General features: G+C 43.0%; 1 long non-coding RNA gene across 1 annotated transcript; it reads left to right on the top strand.

The window, feature by feature from the left end:
- Positions 1-1,344: 1,344 nt before the first annotated feature.
- On the top strand, positions 1,345-11,205 carry LOC135315667 (uncharacterized). The gene is made up of 3 exons (XR_010375146.1): positions 1,345-4,976; positions 8,980-9,056; positions 10,903-11,205. It is a non-coding gene; the product is annotated as an uncharacterized LOC135315667 (long non-coding RNA).
- The last annotated feature ends 4,389 nt before the right edge of the window (positions 11,206-15,594 follow it).

A 15,594-nucleotide genomic window follows, 5' to 3' on the forward strand; every position in this document is an offset into this window, starting at 1 on the left:
TTTGTCATAAGCATTATCAAAACTGGGGTTTAACACTTGCATTATCCTAAATTTCTCTTGGCTTGTTCTGTTCTCACAGGCTGATGTCTTCAAAGTGTGCTTATGCTAGCAGGAGATGTTAGCTTGGTTACCTTGCATGGTAAAGCTTTTCAAACAGAGGCTGTTTCTTACAGCTATAGATAGTGTGTCAGAAATAGTAACCTTGTAAGAGTGTTCCAGTGTATTTGCTGTACTGCAACTCACCTCCATTTCTGCGGGACATAATTATGAGAATCTGTGTGCCATGAAAGCTCCATGCAGTCCGTTCTTGAATCATACTGTTTTCCAGTCTAGGAGATTTTCAGACAGAGGTCAAAGGCTGCCTTTGAGAGATCTCCTGTGCCCAACAAGTGGAAGATACTATTTATGATCACTTACAATAAAAAACAGACTGGCTGGGAAACATCTCTCAAAATATTTGATGAAAAGAGTTTCTTCACCTCTTAATTTATGATATGCTTTTTATGAAAAATGTACCTTCATTTCCACATTCAATATTTGAAGGCAATAGCATTCAGGCTAGAGATTTCTAATAATAACAGCTGCAATCTGTGATTCCCTTTTGACCAATTTAGGAGAGTTTTGATTAGTGAGTGGTATTCACAACACAATTTTAATACTTCAGAATTATGTAGTGGTTTGTTCTGTGTGCAAAATCATGGCAGATACGTGTGCAAACTAGAAAGCAGCGTGTATAAATGGCCCATTTAAAAATAACTGCGTACCATACCTGTCTGGGTGCATAATGGCTGTGAACTGCACCATTTAGGCTTCCAGTTAAATGCATTTGCTGATTTGGAAACTGTAGAAATAATCTGCAGAGTTCTTTTTGGGTTCACCTTTGATACAACGCTATTACAACATGCCATCTTTATGGTCTTTTTTTCTCAGTTATGAATTATCTGGTTGGGTCTAGGTCTCAATTTGCGGTGTTTGTTTTCACAGGTTTGAACGAGTTCTGCATGGCAATGAAAGAAATTATAGATAATACTAACAATAAAAATATTGATGACATGTTATAAAGACTGACATTGACTGTGATGCTTCATAGCCTGGGTAATGACACTGTCCTCTGTGATGAAAGATGAGGTCTAAGGAGTAGCAGTTGCAAAAGTAATTTCCCAATATATTTAAAAAAGAAAAGGAAGAAATCGAACATAATTTTTTACTGGTGGTAGGGCAGTGTTTATTTTCATAGCTGTCTTCCATAATTCTTGCTCTGTCAACACTACAGAACCTCAGGTAATTAATTGTGCTCTCCCTTTGGTAGTGTGCAAATGAAACCACTGTCTGTCTTGCAGGAAGTAAATCTGGACTGTGTGCTACTCAAATTCAGAAGCAAGTATACCACGCCGGAAAGCAAATCACACCTGCTCTCCAAACTGCCCAAGAAAGTAATCCCTCTGTAAGGTATTTTTGAGGTGCAATCCTGCATTAAGAGCTGCTTGTATTTGTCTTGCGCTGAAATGGTTCTCTTGTGCTGCCATGAAAAATGTCTACTACTTAAGCATTAATTTTTTTTCATCAAATAGAAAACATGAGCATCCTCCCTGATGAAATTGGCTTAATAAACCAGTCCCTTGTTTAAGAACAATGTCTACTATAAAGTAATAGATTTGGTGATAAATTATTCCTTTAAATGGGTTCTCTTTTGGGTTTAATCAGTCTGGTTTGGCTATTGTATGCAAACCCATGAATTTAGGAGAGTGTGCCTGTTACAAAGGCAAACTGGGATATGACTGCTATTCTCCTTCACAGGTTTTAGATTTACAAAGGTAAAATGGCCTACCTGGGAAGATTAAAAGAACTGAAGTTAATCTAACCTAGAAAGACGACTTCTCTGAGGTGGGAGGAAGAGACTTAAGTCTTCATATGCATAAGAGACTGTTGTAAAGAAAATAGTCTGGCCATGTCTGTGGTGAAACAAACTCCTGGAGTTAAATTCCATATTAGACAAATAATTTTTTCCTTTCTAATACTAAAGGCAGGGCAGTAGTAGAAGATGACTTTCTAAGGAGAGTGCAAAAGTTTGACATTTAGCAGAAAGGTAAAGATCCTGACTCCACTGTAGGCAGGCATTGCATTAGATCCCCCCCCACTCTGAGATCCCTTATACTTCCATTCTTGATTCTATGATTCAAAAAACAAGTGGTTCTGATTCTTTAGGTCTTCAGTAAGGTGAAATATGAAGAACTCCTTAGGTATGCTTGCCTTTTCATCAAAGCACAATGTCCTCTCTCCTACTTCATCCCACTCCCATCTTTTTCATTTGCCTTACAACTCTCTTTTCCATCCAGACAGAGTCCATGGAGGAAAACCCTGCCAGATGAATTCAAAGTTAGCAAATCTGGGTGCTGAGAAAGCAAGGATGGGAGCAGTGTCACAAGGTGGTGGAAGTGTCTGTGAATTCATGGTTGATGATGTCTGCGAGAAATGCTTTTTCTTTATATTGCCACTGCTCTCCTGAATACTTTTTAGAAAGTGTAAGAGGGAAAACAAACACTTTTTCACATAAGCAATATTTTTCATTTATTTCCCAGCAGGGTATGTTTAAACAGAAGCATCTAGTCTCAGCTCAAATTACTGCCTGCTAAGTCAACTGTTCTAGACTGAGCACAAGGTAACGAATCAAGGTTGAATTCTGGACAGGTGCAATTAGACCCTTGATTCCTGTTTCTCTCTACTTTGTCATTAGTGAGCTTTGGGCTAAAATTATTTGTAGAGTTTTGCTTGAGCTTTTTGCTCTGTAAAGGTTATTGTGGATGAAAAACATTTGACTTGCAGCTCTTTTGGAGTGGAGTTCATCCAAGAGCAGAGGCATGAGGAAGCCTATTTGTCACTTACAGTGACAGTGAAGTTTCAAGGAGCAGATGGTGTCACCCTTTTGCCTGAATTCTGAAAACAAGCGGTTCCTTCTCTGCAGCTTGGCTAGACTAATCAAGGACTACATCAAAAGATGTGGGTTGCTGCCATGGTGGGTCTGAGCAACGTCAGCTTGCTGGAGATAGGGTCTGCTCATGAAACTGTTGGTAAATAATTACAAAAATTACTACCTGTTCTTGGGCTGTGCACAGTATATTTGCCTTGGAAGTCAAAGGAACTTTGCCTTTGTCAACTGGTTTGTGATTTTTATATTTGAGGATATTACCAGTGCGTCTAATACTATGCATGCTTGTGAATCACTGTCAAAATGGCTGTGGATGCCTTAGGTTAAAAGTGTGTGAAGCCACGGTGCCATCAGCATGTCATTAGTCCTGGGTCATGGGATTTCTCTCTGCAGACCTGGCACCAAATTCTTTGATATCGGTGACAACAAATGTACGGGATGTTTTGCCTTGTTGAATGGGACAGCTGTGACATGGCCTTGGATTACTGGTGGGATGCTTCTCCAAACGGACAAATGACTTCTTTACAACAGGACTTTGGATCAGACGTCTGTGCCTCCCTTTCATGAAAGAGGTCCCTGAGGCGGGGGAAAAGCTGTGCTTGTGAGGTCCGGTTGCATTCCCTGGGGTGTAAAATGATGCTTGCTGCTTCTGGGCTCCCTGCTCCTAACGCTGAGAGATGATTCTGCTCAGTGCTGGGGGTGGGAACTTTTGTTTTCAGTTGGAGTGGCCTGAGCTCCACACTGACCATTTTGCAGTGTCCAGGGTGGCTGCTGTGTACAATGTAGTCACAGTGGCAAATTCCAGGTAATCACTAATTTGTTACTCATGGATTAATTCAGGTTCCTGCTTGCTGCTCATTCATGTTTTGCAAGTAGTAAGGCCTTTTAATGTTTGATTGAATTTTTTAGTTCTCACTACTGAATGGTATGGAGACAATTAAATTAATTTACTTCTGCCATTTTAGATACTGTTTGTAACTCTCTTCCAGGTCTTCAGGCTATGCATTCGTCTCCTGCCAGGAGACATGATGCATCTCTTCAAGAACTCTGTACTTTACAGAGACGACTTCAGTCTTTTCTTGTAAGGCAGTGCAGCAAACTGTTGTTGCGGGTGTGTGTCTTAAATAGACAGCAAATCCTGTGTATGAAACTGTTCTGGAATATTTTTATTGCTCATAAGCTGCTGGCATAATATAAATATTAGTAACAGTGGATCAGTGGCACTCCTACTTCTCTCCTTGCTTCTGCCTTCCTATACCGAAACAGGGACTGTACTTTGCTGCTGCTGCTCCTGCGCCTTCCATGCCGTTGGGAGCAGGTGACAGCACTCTGTGAGCAGCTCTGCTGTCTGCACCCCCCTAGGGCCAACTCACCGAAGAGCAGTGACTTTGGTGTGAGCCTTCTCTAGCACTCGCCCGTACACAGCTCGCACATTGCCCCAGATGGCTAATGCATCTTCACATACCCTTTGCTTACTGGATTGTAGGGAGAGGAATCCCTCTGGGGGGATGTTACTGCTCTTGTTGCAGTTAAGACACACTCATGGCCTTTATTCAGTGCAAATGATGCATGCGTAGTCTTCTGTTTATCCTGAACCACTATTATGCACAGAAATGCTGTTATCTCCTCTGTTCTCCTTTGGCTTTCTATTGTGTTTTCTCTCTCCAGTGTTTCTGTTTTCTTCACTTTCTGTGGCCAGTCCCCTCCACTCCCTCTTGTTTTCTGCTTCTCTGCAGACTTACATTTTACTGCCTATGTTCCACTGGAATTGTTCTTTTCTGAGGAAGCAGAAACAGTGGACTAGACTGAATGGACCCCCCCCCATCCCACCTCCTCCCCTAAAAGCAAGGTGTTTGCAGTAAAATACATTGAGGCTTAAATCACAATGTCATTAAGTAAAATCTTTCCTCTTTTGCAGGCATTCCTTGGGAACTGGTGTTACCAGATAAAGTTCATTCCTGAGCTCGAGCTTGTTGCCTCCTGCTCAGCCACTGATAAGAGGGCCACGATGCTTACTTTGCTTCCATTAAAATAACACAGGCAAACTCCGGTAAGACAGGTCTCTGTCTCTGTTCTGTAATTTATCCATTGCACAATGGTATCGGGCAATGCTGCTGGTATTTTAATGTTCTCTTCCTTCCAGGTAGAACGTACTGGTACCAAACTTTCAGGCGCTAGGAAACATGAGTTGTGGAGAAAATGTGGAAGGGGCTTACTTTTTAAAATTATTTATGTGGTTTTTTTAACCTTTAAATAAATGAAACTTTCAAAAAAGTTATTTTAGGCTGTATGAGGACAGCTCCTGCAGAGTGGGAGGAAGATTGGGTATGCAGGATCGGTTTTTGTAGGAAAACATTGTCCTTTGGAGCCACCCCCTTGGGTCAGAAGGGCATCTTAAGGCATTTTCCTTCCTGGCTTAGGAAACTGAGTGGATTGTCTCAGGGCTCTATGGCCCAGGGAAAACTTGTGGTCTTCTCCCAGAAGAGAATCATTGCCTCTGGCAGAACTGGCACTCAAGATGCCAGGAACATGAACTGAGGCTGGAGCAGTGACTTTGGCAGTAGGTTGTGGCAGAGAGACTCAGGCTGAGCTGCTGCTGACTAGACCCTCATGATGAATTTGGGAGGGCTGTTGATGAGGAAGCCTGCCTCAAGAGGGTGAGCCTGGGGAGCCTTAGACATTTGCAGGGAAATGGGGTAAGGTAGCAGAGGAATCTGGATCTCTGGTCAGAGGGAAGAGGGGTTGTACTGAATGGCTGTATTTGGGCTCTGCCTTCCCAGATGAGTGGAGCAGGAATGAGCCCAGGAAAGCAAGGGCTAGTTTAACAGGGATGCTTGAGTTCGTCTTGCTCACCTGCACAAATTGCATATCTTCCTGGTAAATCACCTCCCTCGACTTTCTGGTTCCCCTTTCAGTCCTATTTCTCTGCTTTTCTTGCAAATATTACACAGCTTTCCCACCATTTGAATTCCTCCGTTCCTTTTGTTCCCATCTCTTTCCTTTTTTGTTCACATTCCTTGATTGTGTCTCTCCTTTATATGCATCTCATCCCTCTTTTTCATTCCTGTTCTCACTTTTTCCCCTCTTGTGGCTCTGCATTCTCCCATCCCCCTTCTCTGCTTTCATAATGCATTTAGTCTGGCAGCAATCCACCATCTCCTGAAAGCTAATGGGGTACAACAGAAAGCCCCATAGCTGCTATTTAGCATGCTGGCAATTGTCCAAACATGTTTCTGTATCTGGTCTGCTATAAAGTTGGAAGACATCTGACAATTTTTTTTAACCTACAGCAGTATTGTTTGCTCTGTTTTCTTCACCCTCAGTAATCACTCTTTCCTCTCTGTTTTACCTGTTCGGGCTATTTTCTGCTCTTCAGCAATGTAGGCCGAATAACGTCTGCCTGGAAATTGTGGGTCTTTGCAACTGCAGTTTCGCCTGTCCAAACAATTCTGCAATAACAAAAGATATGAAGGTTAAATTACTGCTTCCAAGAGTCTAAAATCCCTATTGCTGCCACCTGGACTCTTAAACTTCTCTGTTTTTGATGCTGGTGGATAGGATAATGTTGAGTCTTCTGTGGCTGTCATAATTCATCAGTGTGTAAATTTTGTCTTGTCTTACTTTAAAAAAATCTTTCTCTTACATCTTCTCCTGCATCTGGATAGATGAGCCTAAAGGAAATGGTGTGGTGATTTTGAAGGCTATTCTGCACGTGGGCTTGTTGCCTTTCTCCCTAAGAAAGTCGTTCCACTGTGGCTCTGATAAACTTGTGGTTTTTAAACCCAAAGCTTCTGGTGCTTCCTCTTGGTGTACCGGAGTGAATTTTGAGGATGGCGTAATGGTCTGCCACCGTTTAAAAACGACTTTTTTATTTTTTAATATGCTGAATGACTTCAATGATTTTTTTCTGCTTCTGGCTGTAGCAGAAGAGGATTACCACCAGGTGGTACTGTTGGGCTTTCGTTTCTGCTGTAAACTGCCTGGGGTTTTGTGTAGTTTTCAGGGAAGGATTTATATGGTGGGATTAACCTGGGTCATCTCTGCGGATTTTTTTTTTGTTTTGTTTTGTTATTTGCATATAAGCTTTGTATATGAGGGAATTTCAGCCCTTGAGTGGCTTGCAAATTCCTGACTGCTCCTCAGATATTCAGAATTTGGCATTTGAGGTGTGCTGTTGGTTGTTTAAATTATTTCTTTGGGGGCCCATTGCTGCTGCTAATCTATACACCTGCTTCTTTTCAAACCATGGTTGGTTGTTTTTTTAGCAACTGAGCAAACCTGGGATTGTGCTGCATGGCCAGAACTGCTGCTCAGAGCCATCCCTCATGTGCGCTTCGTGGCAAGGGAATGCAGAAGGCCAGTCCAAAAGAGCTTCCTTCCAGAAATGCTTTCTCTGTTTGCAAAGCAATTTTCTCTAGTGCAAAGAGACACTAATTTCCAGGCATCTTGGAACAGGTGTGAGCTTCTTGGCTGGGCCCCTTTTTAAAGCCAAAAGTTGATCCTGGTTTGTAATCAGTTGGCTCTGTGCTCCTTCACCTGTGCTCACAGTGTTCGCCTCCTTTTTTGCCAATGTTCTAGTTTTTAGCAGTAGCTGGGGGTTGTCCAGGACTTGTAAACCAGAGAAACCAACTATCCCCAAAGCAAAACAGGAGCCCCCTTGGCCCTCCCTCCTGACAGAAGAGCCCATTGCCCAGGCTGGTCATTCCTTTTCCTTGACAGCGGTTGCTGTAAGCGGCTGCTCTGAGAGGCTGGCAGGCCGTTGCAAGCACCATCACTTACACTGACAGGCTGTTATTTTTCTATTAGGACTCTCTGATTTTAGGTTGTAAATCATGACTATATTACTTGCCAGAGCCCAGTCCTGGCTGTTGTGCTATCCAAGGGTTTGTATAAAGAGTGGCTGCACTTGACTTCTGCTTCATAGTTGTTCCAGCCTGCAGGAAGAGGACATGCTGTATCCTTCTCCTGAGCTGCTCTTTCCACACCTTGTTTCTCTACTGCCTTTTCTGCTTGGACTGTGATATCATGCAATTTATCCTTCCTTTTCCTTGCAGTCTTTAACAGCTAGCCCACTGCGAAAGGAGACATTCTTTTCCTCTCTTATTCCTCAAAAAGGAGTGAAGGGACTAGCTGTGTGCTGGGTTTCTCTGGTTTTCCTTCTGGGAACAGAGCTAACAATTTGCATAGCACTTGCATGCAGCATTAGCTTTGCATCAAGTGAAGGCCAGCAATGGCCCCTGCTCTTCTGTAATAATTTTTTACCTGGGTACGGATATAATCAATCGAGCTTCATTGTCTGGATGGAGGTTCTTTCTAAACCTGATTAGATCAGGAGTTTCTGTCTGTGACTATTACAGATGCTCAAGGTTTGGATACTTTTATAAATGTCTCACCTTTGTTCCCTTCTTTGCCTTGCTCTCTTTTTAGCCAGTGTCTCCTCTTGTCCGATTTTCTATCTTTCCTTTTTGTGCCGCCTTTATTTACCCTGGAATTCTTCATGTAGACTCAGACAGACGCACAGACCTATCCTATGCAACCTCTGCTGAGAATCTGCAACGTGTTTCAAATTACCTGTTGTAATATTCATGCATAGGTGTAATTTTCTCTGCTCATAGGCCATCAGTGATTGCTTTAGACAAAGGCATCCTCAGTTTTGATGGTTCCCCTGAGATGAATGTTATTGGCAAGACACCATAAAAGTTTTTCTCCATTCTGCAGCTGACATCATACATGCTTATAATAGCTATTTTTCTGACACTCACTGTTTTATTATTAATACTGAGATTTGTGTCTTAATCAGCCATTTGATGCTGGTCAGCGTTAATGGCAGCACAGTTCTAGTAGTAGGGCAGAACTGTGCTAAGCTTGGTAGAAATTTCTGCAAAGGCTGGTATATAAAGCCTGTATTGTGTCAGGGTTCTCTTGTAACCTTTAAAGTAATTAAGTAGCATTTGTACAATTAGAATTTTTCCACCTTTTGATTCTCTGTATTTTTGGCCTCATGATGTTTGTTGCATGTTAATGTGATTTTAATGTGCTGTACTTGTTTGCAGACAAAAGTGACCCATCCAATCCTGGCAGGGATATATTGATGGACCATTGTCCTGTTGTTGATGCCTGTTAGAATAAAGTAAGCAACTTCTTCATGTGTGCTACCTTTCCGGTGAAAAAGGGCATGGGTGAGAGAAGGGAAATGCTTCTCAATGTGCACACAAGGAGATGATGATTTAGACAGACTCTGCATGACAGAGTAGCTCGGTATATGCTAGGCTTTAATGGCACTCTTGCTACTAACACAGCCCTGCAGATGTCCTTAAGGCATTGTTTCCTTTCTACTTTAAAAATTGTTACAGAGCTTCCAATTCCAACAAGCTGTATTTACAGATCTCCTAATCCAGTTATCGTGCCACTACATTTGTCTGATAGCTATAATGTCCTGTCTCCATCAAGAGCTAGTAATGAGTTTGTTCTTTGTTCTCATTTATGAATTTGTATAATGAATAGTTCTAAAGAGTTGGTGCATAACTGATGAGATCTTGGCAATGGAGTGCACTCTCTCCTCTTGGGGACAGCTTGCATGAGCCCTAGACACACAATCCATCAGGGAGGCAAAGGCATCCTTTTGTAATGCTGGATGAAACTGTACAAGATGCATGTATTTCAGTGTTGGGAATGTGAGCTGGTCTGATGCAATCGGGTCTGTAGTGAAATCATCCCATTTCTAATGGCATAGGCATATCTGAGACCTGGGTGTGCGCAGGTAGCTGCTCCCTCTCTGGACTATGACATTACCGGTAGTTCTTTTGCTGAATGCTTTGTTTGGTTCATGCAGGCATTCAAATTATATGTTGTCCAGCTCATCAAATTACCCTTATGCTTACTTAAGAGTGGTGTTTTTTTTTTTTTTAAATAAAACCCTAAACTTGTTTCTCACCAGTGCTAATTAACACATGGAGATGGGCTTTGTTACATTATGCTTTATCACTGTTCTGCAGTCCTGTCTGTCTTTAGCCTTTCCTGAGCTGGGACCATGGTGAGTATTTGCAGGGGTATTATGGTTTTGGAGAAGTGCCCACTAGAAACTAGTTGAAGAGTGATTGAGAAGTTATCCAAATAAAAGCAGTGTGCATATTAATAGTACTCCAGCAGTAAAAACCAAGTAGAATTAAATGGACCGTGTTTCTAAAATATCTTGGCTTCTAGCAGACTGAAACGTGAGCTAAATCTACTCACTTGCACATCATAATATAAACAGCTTGATGTGGAATAAATCTTCTGTCACATCAATGGAACAAATTTAGATTAAAACTCTGTTCATGACTGACTCGGTGCTCTGATTTACATGTTGGTGCTCAGAATCTCTTGCAGCTTCCAGACGGCACTGCTAGTACCCGAGTGGGATTTTTGCATGCTGTACAAATGCATCGTGTTCTTTACCTTAGGTTTCACAAAGCAGTTTATTTTTACAAAAGTAGAAAGGGATTTCATCATCTTGGTATTCTAATGGATATTGTTTGGCTGTGGAGTTGATCCTGTGCTGAGCTGGTGGCTCTGTCTTGTTCTCAGTGGAGGCACTATAAGTTGACTCTACTGGAAACTGCTGTAGCCATCCTGCCAGGTGTGTCTCTAAAAAAGTGATTCAACTTTTCCAAGTGCTTCTGGTAGTGGATACTGTTTTGCTCTTAGTGCTTATTATTGGAGCCAATGAGTGGTATTAAATGCAGCGTGATGAAAGAAAGATAGTAGAAAATAACAATAGAGGCTTTCATGATGAAACATGATTCATTTCCCATGGTCAGACATTTACTGAAAATCAAGAGGAATCAGTGAGAAGTATGCAAAAGAAACAAAGTTTTTGTGCAAGCTACAAGTGACGCTGACGAGAGGAAAACATGCTGGGTAGGCTCATATAGCCAGTCTTACACGATGCCTCAAGGTGCTAAAGAGAATTCTGTTTTCTGTTTCTACTTTTGCAGAGACTTGGCATCTGCTTCACTTGTCATGAAACAGCCCAAAGGAGAAGAGACTGCTCATGCAAAAGGACATCAGCAATTGTGGTTCTGTGGTTTAGGTAAGAGCTGGAGCAAACTTGGGCTTGATCCAAACTCTGCTCACTGTGTAAGCACTGTTGCTTCTTCTACAGGCATCCTGCTCCCAAGCAACAGATTCTTTTAGAAATGAAGAAGCATAACCACCTAACATTCTCGCTTCTCTCTCTGCCTCATCTTTGTCAGCAGCATATTTTGGGTGTCTAATTCTGGGTGTTTTATATCTCAGTAAAGTTGCTGCAGAATTTGTCTTTACAAGATATTCTCTTATGCTTAATCTTGAAATAATGCCCTTCAAAAAGGGCTGTGATGGACTTCAAACGTGCAGAATGTACTTCAGATAAAAGCATGACTGTAATGGTCTGTGAAGCATGATTTGAAGTGTAGGAACTTTGGGCATGTGGTGATGCTTCTGACATTTGCAGAGAGCCCAACCAGCAGAAGGTGAAAACGTCAAGATATGTGTCGATTCTCTCAAGAACCAGAAAGCTGCTGTTAAAACTGAAGTTTTAGCAAAAACAAAATGACCAAAGCTAGCAGAAAGATCTAAGGGGTGAAGCAGCAACTGTACAAAGGGTTGGAATTGTTGGTCCTGCTCTGCAGCACACCCACTGGCCACAGAGTAAGAAGAGCAGACAATGCATGAGTCACTCTGTGGCCTCCCTTCTAGGTGATTTTACAACAGAAATGTGAGCAGCAAAATCCTGACACAACTATCCTAATCACCAGTTCTGAGGATGGCTATGTTTTTGCTTCATCAGTAGATAAGAACGGAGGTCAGCTGGGCAAATTCTGAGCAGAGCACTGGAGAGGTGAGTGCAGTTGCCCAGCTGGGCAACTGGATCTTTTTGTCTGGGCATTAAGGTGAATTGGAGTATGTTCAGGAGGAAACTAAACTAAAGTACTTACCTGTGCTGAATGCAGAAATATGGTCCAGCAGGGTCCTGACTTTACATCAGGCAAATCTCTAAACAAGACTGTGCTCAACTGATCCATGCTGTGTCTGAGAGTCATTTCGGTCTCATAGTTGCTGTGAACTACTGAACTCTACAAGTTGCTTGTTATTGCTGTCCACATCCCTGAAGGGATGAAAGTTCCCCTTTTCTTTTTTTTTTTGGCAGATAACTTTCTTGCAGTTTCTTAAAGTCACAGTGACAATTCCTACAGAAATAATTTAGATAGTGGAGAAGATGTAAAGGTTAAACTGACAAGAACCTCCATAAATTGTTGAGCTTGTCCTTAGTGAGAATCTTCATGAATTAATTTTATCTGTTCAGCAGATTGTGAATGGTTGGATTTCATCCCTGGTCCCTTCAGAGCTTCTGAGCTCTTGGAGGGTCATTTGAAGAACATAGCTCACATTTTGTGTGTAAAAAGTCTCAAGCTTGTCATTAATTCAGCAGCAGCTGCAATGTCAGACTGTGGAAGCTCTGGGGGAGATACGTAGGTAGAACCACATGGAATACTCACCCATTAATATCAGCTGGCCTTTTGAAGTGGGACCTTGGCTCTGTGGCAGAATGATATCACCTGAGCAGATATTTACCTCCCAGTGTTTTATTAGCTGTTATGACTGGTTTTATAATTAACTTCTGATTCGTTTATACTCTGTATATTCCTATTTGAAAGTGTAGTAGGATGCCTCATTCATACCAAAAGGGTTTCATTCTTAGAAATAGTTTTAGCCTTTGGTCAGTTATTGTGGGAGACTGGGGAGCAGGATTTGATTCCAGCTGAAGTGCCAGTAGATCCAGAGCTTGTGCCATGCAAACAGTGGAAGGGCTGAAATGAGGCAAGTGGAGGAATAGTCCGTGGCTCTGAAGGGTCCCTGACAGCCCTTGCAGTAGGTTCCTACTTACGTATAGATTTTACAAAGAGAAGAAATACCTCTGTTTATTTTTAATTGTCTTATCCCCAAAGCATTAGTTACTTTAGCCTTTAGCTTTTGATCTCATAAGATGTTGTAAGATCAGGTGACATTACAGTGGGCGTCTGCTACAGGCCACCCGACCAGGAAGACTGAGCAGATGAGGCTCTCTATAGACAGGTAGGAGTAGCCTCACATTCACAAGCCCTGGCCCTCATCGGGGGGACTTCAACCACCCTGGTATCTGTTGGAGGGACAACACAGCAGGGCATAAAAAATCCAGGAGGTTCCTAGAATGTGTTGATGGTAACTTCCTTCTCCAAGTGATAGAGGAGCCAATGAAGAGAGGTGCTATGGTGGACCTTGTTCTCACCAACAAGGAGGGGCTGGTGGGAAAAGTGAAGCTTAAGGGCAGCATTGGCTGCAGTGACCATGAAATGATGGAGTTCAAGATCCTTTAGGCACTGAGGAGGGTGCACAAGCAAGCTCACTATCCTGGACTTCAGGAGAGCAGGCTTTGGCCTCTTCAGTGATCTCCTTGGTAGAGTACCATTGGATAAAACCCTGGAGGTAAGTGGGGCCCAGGCAAGCTGGTTAGTATTCAAGGATTATCTCCTCCAAGCTCAGGAGTGATGCATCCCAACAAAGAGGAGGTCAGGCAAAAATGCCAGGAGGCCTGCATGGACGAACAAGGTGCTCCTGGATGAACTCAAACACAAAAAGGAAGCCTACAGAGGGTGGAAGCAAGGGCAGGTAGTCTGAGAGGAATAGAGAGAAATTGTCTGAGCAGCCAGGGAATCAGGTTAGGAAAGCTAAAGCCCTGATATAATTAAACCTGGCAAGGGATGTCAAGGGCAACAAGAAAAGCTTCTGTAGGTACATCAGTGATAAAAGAAAGACTAGGGAAGGTGTGGGTCCTCTCTAGAAGGAAATGGGAGACCCAGTTGCCTGGGATATGGAGAAGGCTGAGGTACTCAATGACTTTTTTGCCTCAGTCTTCACCAGCAAGTGCTCAAGTCACAGAAGGCAAAGGCAGGGACTGGGTGAATGAAGAACTGCCCACTGTAGGAGAAGATCAGGTTTGAGGCCATCTAAGGAACCTGAAGGTGCACAGGTTTATGGGACCTGATGAGGTGCATCCGCTGGTATTAAGGGAACTGGCGGCTGAAGTTGCTAAGCCACTATCCATCACTTTTGAGAAGCTGTGGCAGTCCAGCGAAGTTTCCACTTACTGGAAATGGGGAAGTGTAACCCCCATTTTTAAAAAGGGGGGAAAAAAGGAAGATCTGGAGAACTATAGGCCAGTCGCACCCTGTGCCCGGTGAAATCATTGAGCAGATCCTCCTGGAAACTGTGCTAAGGCACATGGAAAATAAGGAAGTGACTGGTGATAGCCAACATGCTTCGCTAAGGGCAAATTGTGCCTGACAAATTTGGTGGCCTTCTACGAGGGGGTTACAGTGTTGGTGGATAAGGGAAGAACAACTGACATTATCTGCCTGGAATGTACCCTGTCCCGCGTAACATCCTTGTCTCTAAATTGGAGAGACACGTATTTGACAGATGGACCACTCGGTGGATCAGGAATTGACTGGATGGTCACACTGAAAGAGTTGTGGTTAACGGCTCGATGTTCAAGTGGAGGCTAATGATGAGTGGCATTCCTCAGGGGTTGGTATTGGGACCAGTGCTGTTTAACATCTTTGTCAGTGACATAGACAGTGGGATTGAGCTCAGCCTCATCTAGTGGAAGGTGTCCTTGCTCATGGCAGGGGAATTGGAGCTAGATCATCTTTAAGGTCCCTTCCAACACAAACCATTCTATGATCTGTTGCTCTTTGATCAAACAACTCTGGACTCAGCCACGTTTTAGGGGCAGACACTTAAATTTTAGAGTTATAGCAAGTAGAAGTTAATTTCAGCCTGGCCAAAATACAACTAAAACCAGTGGGAAAATGTGGCAATTCTTGTTATCTCACATTGTCACTTTTGATCAGAAATATGTACAGCCAATCTTCATGTTTACAGTAATTGCATTTATTGGTGAATATACCCTGAACTAATGCTTGAGCCCCAGTGTGCAGGCAGGGCAGGTTCTGAGGAGCTGCCATCACCAGCAGACTATTCCCGAGAGGGTGTGCACGTTGCAGGATGCCAGCATCATCAGGCAGGAGCCACCAAAGCCTTGCCTCATCTTGGCTGGGTTTTGAGATGTCGGGTGTGGGTGTGCCGGCCTCCTGTGAAGGTAGAGATGTTCCTTGGAATAGATTAGTTAAAAACACAGTGAAAGCCAAGCTCATTAACTGGCTGAGCAGGTTGCTCAGAGCTGACAAACAGTGCAGGCATGACAATGCCTCTGTCCCTTTCCTAAGAGTTTCTCTTGGGGGCAAGTACTGGATTGGTAGAAAGAGCAGGGATGTGACAGCAAGAATAAGGCTTGTGAACTTTATTTTTGACGATGGTTATAATGTCTCCTTTGCAGTCCTCTCTGGCCTCATGATCCTTCTTTTTGGTCCTTGCAGTATTGCAGGTGTTGAGGGTGGTTGTCTGCCACAGCTCTGTCCTGTGGCAGTGGCTCTGGGCAGAACAGGACCCCAGGCTCTGAGGGATGGGACCCACAGGTGAGACTCAGTGTGATGGGGAAGAGACCTGGCCATATGGATTTATACAGGGAAGCAGCTGGTGTGAAGTGCAAGTACACCATTTGTACAGGCTCATAATCATTCCTCTGAATGCTTGGTCCTTAAAACACT

Source organism: Phalacrocorax carbo, chromosome 14 (genome assembly GCF_963921805.1).
Source record: "Phalacrocorax carbo chromosome 14, bPhaCar2.1, whole genome shotgun sequence".
NCBI classification, from domain to species: domain Eukaryota; kingdom Metazoa; phylum Chordata; class Aves; order Suliformes; family Phalacrocoracidae; genus Phalacrocorax; species Phalacrocorax carbo.